Genomic DNA, 7,568 nt, shown 5'->3' with positions numbered 1-7,568 from the left:
ATTAATTCTTTTGTTGTGCACGTTACATGCTATTCCCCAAAATTAATTTATCACAGATCCGGTAAAATTAATTCCTTTTTCTAGCATGGGTGTATCTTATGACCATCTTTCTCAATTAATTTCTGACCATCCATGGGTCTGTTTAATAGAATTCCTTTTTCTAGCATGGGTGTACTTAAATTCTTGAGATGCCATGGTGTTTTATGACTATCATTCCACAATTAGGAGCAAAATATTACAAAATCTCAGGCAAGAAAATGAAGAACAGTGTCGAGTTTTATGAACTACAGATAAAACTTGAATTTGTGATTCAGTCAATTTCAGTCGATGATCTCTTCATGAACTTTTATCCACAGCCGAATCATAAGCTTTAAATATAGAAATCACGATCTCAAACCTTCTATAATTCTCCAATTTGATTGTTGAAAGTGTAGTTGACTTTGCCATTGGGGCTTTGCCTCAGTGGTCCAAGGCCTTGGGGGTCTTGGGTGAGAGAGACTCGGGTTCGAGTCTCAATCGCGACAAGGGGGTTTTCCCCGATCCCTAACCTGTGAGACCTCGGTCTCTCTGCCCTCTGGTTACGGATTCCGGTTTCCTCCTCTGACTGCGTGCGTGCTAACCACTAACCTGCGAAGCTAACGTGCCTTTCAAAAAAAAAAAAAAAAGTGTAGTTGACTTTTTGTCACGAGATTTGACTTCTCAATTGATAAACAATAATTCTAGACAACTCTGTAATTTTAGTTTTTGCAAAATTGTTCCGAATAGTTCCGTGCAGCCAAACCGTTCGTCTTTTCGGTTAGTGATGAACACGATCTGAAAATCACTAAATCCGAATTTGTTAATTATACTTGATGATCGGCAAGTGTTCGGTTTTGTTTGCTGTGTTAAGAAATGATATGGTGTTTATTGATTGATTCCTATGTACATAACACAAAGCTATATATATAGGCAAATAACCCTAACTAAACTAATTGGGCTGAGCCCATACAATACAAATAATATAGGCTAAATAATATACGAATTTGACGAGTTCAGATCCAGCTTGAGCGTCCGGAGTACTTCCGCTCAAACTGCGGGGGGATGTTAGACTAGATATTTAGCCCATAGCCTATATTATTTGTATTGTATGGGCTCAGCCCAATTAGCTTGGTTAGGGTTATTTACTTATATATATGGCTTTGTGTTATGTACATAGGAATCAATCAATAAACACCATATCATTTCTTAACATGCTGATCACGAATTTGAGCTCCATTTAAAATAATGACCACTAAATGATAAATGCCTAAATAGATGTCGGTTAGCGATTATGATTATGAAGATGAACTTGAACTATGAAGTTGAATATACAACGATGAATACACAATCTGTGATGAATTAAGTCTTTGTTTGATGATCAGGAATCACACTCAATGGTTTAATATATTTTATTAAAGCTTGGATGATGACAACTCAACTGATGAAGAGTATTCGCTGATATGTGTTTGATGAAGATAATTCGGATCAACAATGTTCAAATAAAATATTTTATCTTGTTGCTCTTCATGTAAAATCACCAAACTTAGAACTTTTATCTTTAATTTATAGTTCCCTGCTAAAGATATTCTCGTAGTATGTTCTTCGGTTAACTTTTGTTAGTGAAAATAGAAGATGAAGATTAAAACGAGGAAGATTGAAATTTTTGGAAGGAGGATGAAAATGGATGGATGGTGATAGAAACATGAATGAATAGACAAAAAGACATAAATACCCTCATGTCTTGCACATGATCCTACTTAACAGAAAAAATAACGATCATTAGTGTCAGGGTCATATGTGAAACCGAATTGATAAATGAAGGTCAACCGAGTCAAAATAAAAGAATAAGGTCACCTATGTTATTTGATACGAAGTTTAAGGACCAATGGCGCTATTTTGTCATTTATCATTTGAAGCACAAAATCATATGAAAAGTGAAAGACTTTACTTTCACTTGGAGTGATAATTTTCAACACAAGGGAAGACTTTACTTCCCAAATTTTGAAGCACAAAGGAAAAAGACTTTATTTTTTTTCAAAAATTTTGAAAATTTCACAAGTTTTAACCATTTTAGGTGTTTATGATATGAATTAGTGTAATGGTTGAAAAACTTGTTCCTAAAATTATTCAACAATCCAAGTTTCAATCTTTATAGAGTATATGTGACAAGTTTCACCCGAAAAAGTAGTTCAAAATGACCCGAATTTTACTCTCCCCCTACATTTAGTTTGATGCAATGCCCTCATTGTATTAAACGAAAGAATAAGTAAAAATGAGGGGCATTTTAGAAATAGAAAGGAAGAGAGAAGAGGAAATAAAAACCGGAGTAGATCAATTGATCGTTCTTGCCACCAATCGGTTAATACTTGGTCACCAAATTTTTCTTTCATGTTGTACCACTTGTTGAGCCAAAAGAAGGAGCCAAGTGTATATGGCATTCCCTACAATTGAAGTATGCTCACAAGGTACAAGAATGTGGGGGCCATACTCGGGGGAGTATGAGCGCCCACAATAAAGTCACAAAGATTCAAAGATAACAACCAAGTTGTACAAACATCCATTGTCATAATGATATACTCAACCAAACTACCTACTTCAACAACATCACATGCAAAGGTAATCTCAATGCTTCAACAAACAAGCACAATATAACAATAACAATGATCAACATCACACATGCATAATTCGAAGAATCAACCAACATATCAAATCGACATCAAACACACAAGTAACCATAAATAAAAACATCACAATCCTACATAGTGTCGAGTTATTACATGCCAAGATCAAATTCAAATTGTTTTATCCGGGAAACACATGCCCTCCGGATACTAATACCTAAATCCTTACCAACATTCAAACATAATTAAAACGTTTTCACCATCCTAAACACATTACGACCATCAACCAATTGTTCAAAAACTAACTCCCAAACCGTTCGCCCATAGTTATTACATGCCAACAATTAAAATAAAAAGTTTCACAAACCAACTACCAAATGTTTTAACCAAAATACAAGTAAAGAGAGCGAGAGTACAACCATAAGAATTACCACCAACTATACCCTCCAAATTTTGAGCTTCCGGATTGGTTCTGATTTGGGTATTCGTTATAATTCAGTGGCGTAGTCTGCTGGTTTGGTTCCTATTGTTGTTGATGTCTTAAACTTTCAAAATACGCAAACTCCTCGGCTCTCCTATACCCTTCGTTCGGGTCATAGTCAATGAAAGGTTGGGTTCTAGGGTGAAGGTCATACGTGTCATACCCCCAAATAGGGCTGGGGAAATATGACTTCACAATATCACAACACAAGTATGTATAAACGAGAACGACTCTAAATGAGACGTTTTAACAAAATTTGATTTGCAGCGGAAACATAATAATGTTTTACATAATGAAATTCATATGTGAATAACAAATGATAAGTCTAATATGTGGACTCCGATGAAACATCTAACTAAGCATCATAGGGCAGCACACAAGCTAATCTTCACCTGAGACATACATGTTTAAAGTGTCAACACAAAGGTTGAGTGAACATCATAGGTTTAACAATTATAATAAGTTTTAGACCACAAGATTTAATTCAAAATATCAAAATATCAATATGCCATGAGTTATAATATCGAACTAAACATTAACCCCTGACACTGTACGGGTGTCGGCAATCATTATTATGTACCCCCTTGACGATCACGCCAATGGGTAGAGACGTCACTCTCAATAGGCCTACTCACAATAATTAAGCTTGCAAATTTCAATTCCAGCAATTAACGATATTATGGCGGGGATTTGCATGTAACAATAAATACATGTTTAATAAAAGTCTCACAAAGATGCATATCAAATAGTTTAGGTACTTGTATCTAAATTGTAAATAATTCAAAAGCAAGCATGTGTCTCACCCCAAAAGTTGTAAAACAGTTAATAAATAGTGAAAATGGGGCTATGAAGTTCACCTTAGTAGCAAATAAGTAATTCCACGCAAGAAGTATGAATGGAGTATGTAACCGGAGATCTCAATCTAGAGATATAACCTTTAATTAGTTAATGTCTAATAGACATAAAGTTTGTTTATTAATATAGCAAACTATATTAACAGTGACGGTTTTCGAGAAAAGTTCATATTTCTCAAAAGTTTCTATATTTGTAAACCTACTGTTTATGGAAAGCTTCCACTTATAGTAAGCTTCTAATTTAAGAATGTTCGGGTTATAATCTTTAACAAAGATGTTGTACAATCTCGTCCAAACTTCGTTGCTACCATGAATGGTACCAAGGATCACCCTAGGCCACAAGTAGCGGTGATGTTTGTAGTCTTTGTACGCTATCTTTAATTATAACCTTCACGTTATAAGTATATACACTTAACAAGTTATTAAGATACTTATTAGTTATATGTATATAGGTGATAATATATATTTAGTGTAATTAGGTGTTACTATATAGTTAGGTGTATAAGTTATACTAATAATAGTAGTATTATTTAATTAATCAACTATTATGTATACTTATCATTATATGTTACACATATAATATACACCTATGTGATATATATATATATATATATATATATATATATATATATATATATATATATATATATATATATATATATATATTAGGTGTATGTGTTACATATACATAAGTGTAAGATGATACATATATATATATATATATATATATATATATATATATATATATATATATATACTTATCACTTTTTATTATTATGTTTACTAACTTATATAACTTACATAATGCACATCCTTACATACATACACACGTACATATACATACATATATACACATACATATACACGTATGTATATATTTACATATACACACACATATATATATACATACAGTGTATACATGCACATACATACGTATGCATGCATGCATGCACGTACACCATGATCATAATTACTTTATTAATCACAAAATCATAACTTTTATCATAATCTTAACCTAATCAACACATAAAATCACAACTTTTTAACATAATAATTAATCATATTCATAACTCTAATCCTTAATAATCATAATCAATTACTTAATCATATTCTTTTATCTTTTAACCATGTCCAATATCATTACCTTAACCTTTTATTAAAGCTTTTAACCACTTTATTATCTACTTACATATCAAGATTAATCTTTAACCTTAACACTTTTAAATTTCACAATCTTATTAATCATAATCTTCATTATCTTTTAGCTTATTCAACATAATCTAATCATAATTCATCTTATTCATACAACATTATTAATTCATATACATTAATAATACTTATAACTTCATACTTATGAATAACACTTATAAATAACTTAGAAGTAATAGATTTAAATGCATGATCAAGCTAGGGTTTTAAGGCTACCTTATAAAGGTTAAGATCAAGAACAAGGTGCTAAATGGGGATCAAAACAGCAGCAGGTTCAGCTGCAAAATCACGACCCAATCACTTGTTTTCTTGGGCTGTTTGGTTCGACAGGAACAGCAAGACAGCAGCAACAATGTAACGAATATTGGGGCTGTTTGATCACGATTACAGCAGCAAGAAATAGCAGGTTTGATGGCTGTTTTAAGGGCTGAACAGAAGGTTGATCAGCAGCAGACTAGCGGCTGCAGGAAGTGGCGATGGTGGCTGTGCAGGCTGCTTTGATTGACGATTGCAGCTGGTGGTTTAGGAGGTTATTTGTCGATTACATGTTGTAGGTTTAGATGCTATTCAGTCGACAGAAAGAGAGGGATAATAGCTACAGGATTGTCGACTAGATGCAGATTTGTGGGGGTTTAATTTGTGGTGAATATTATGGAATACATGAGGGTATTTATAGGTTAGTTTGGTTTCCTAATTAAACTAGGATAGCTTGGTGATCAAGGAAACAATTGTATTTAGACTAGGATTAACAAAGCTTAGAGATTAAGTTTAATATTCCTAATATCCCTACAAACATTACAGCCGATTTCTAGCTATGTGTATTATTATTTAGTTTATTTTTTTTATTCGGCAATTTACTTATTTATTTATGTATTTTATATATTTTTTTATTACTATTAATATTAGGGTTACATTTTATTTATTTATTAACCCCTAACTTTTATAAATTTTATTTGGTTCCAATTAGTTTATATTGATTTTTATTTGTTTGAATCTTATAAATATTGTCACATTTTGATTTATGACATATTGTTTATATTATTTATTGTTTATATTATTTATTTATTATTAGGGTTAGGGTTTAATATTCAATATTAAATGGGATTAGGGTTTAGTAGTTAATAGGTAGGGTTAGGTTTAGGGTTTTATATAATATTAGGGCTTTAACAATAAATACGATCATTTAATGAAAGCATAAATTTTTAGTTCATTGGTCGTAACGGATAACAACCCTAATGATATACTGAATAAGACAATGAAACCTTAAGGGCAAAATTTAGAAATTTCAAAATGGAAAAATGAGGGTTGTTATAGTACCTCCACGTTAATTGAAACTTCGTCCCGAAGTTTCAGGAAGACTTCTCGGACACATCAACGGTTGAGTATAGATGAGGATATTTTCGTCTCATTTGGTCTTCACGTTCCCAGGTATACTCGGGGCCTCTACGTGAATTCCAACGGATCTTAACAACAGGATTAGAGCTTTGTTTCAAATGTTTAACCTCACGATCGGAACTTCTATAGGTTTTTTGGTGAAGTGAAATTTATCATTAATGCGAAGATCATTCAAGGGAATAACAAGTATGTCATCAACAAGACACTTTTTAACATTCGAAATGTGAAATGTATGAACTTTAATTAACAGGATGTGTTGACTAAAAATTTCCATTCGGTCAACGTTTTGTTAAAGCAAAGTTTACACTTAATTACAGGGGGATCTACTTGAGTGTTAGCTAATATTGTAAGATAATTCAGCCAAAAGAGCCTAGGTGAATAGAATATTTAGTCTGATGGACTTCATCCATGACTAGTTCTCAAGAATTTCTGAATAGCGGTGATTTTTATAGGATCGACATGTATTCCTTCATTATCAACTACATGCCCAAAAAATTATAAGATTCGCATTCACACTTGGAAAAACTCGGCATACAGTTGTTCCTTCTTTAAGAGCTCTAGAATCAACTGCAGATGTTGCCCATGCTCTTTCTCGCTCTTGGAATAGATTAAGATGTCATCAATGAAAACGATCACGAATTTATCAAGATAAGGTTTGCATACATGGTTATAAGATCCATGAATACAGCAGGAGTATTGGTTAAACCAAAAAGGTATGACAAGAAACTCATAGCGTCTACAACGAGTTCGGATAGTAGTCTTAGAAATATCGGTTTCCTTGACTCTCAATTGATGATAACTCGACCTAAGATCAATCTTCGAATAGATACTTGATCCTTACAGTTGGTCAAACAGGTCATCAATAAGCTGGAATGGATAACGATTCTTGAGGGTTAGCTTGTTGAGTTCTCGGTAAATAATACACATCCTCAACGTGCCATATTTCTTCTTAACAAATAGAACGGGTGCTCCTCATGGAGGCAAGCTAAG

The sequence above is a fragment of the Rutidosis leptorrhynchoides genome, chromosome 4 (assembly GCF_046630445.1).
Source record: "Rutidosis leptorrhynchoides isolate AG116_Rl617_1_P2 chromosome 4, CSIRO_AGI_Rlap_v1, whole genome shotgun sequence".
Lineage (NCBI taxonomy): Eukaryota > Viridiplantae > Streptophyta > Magnoliopsida > Asterales > Asteraceae > Rutidosis > Rutidosis leptorrhynchoides.
This window is presented reverse-complemented; position numbering follows the sequence as displayed.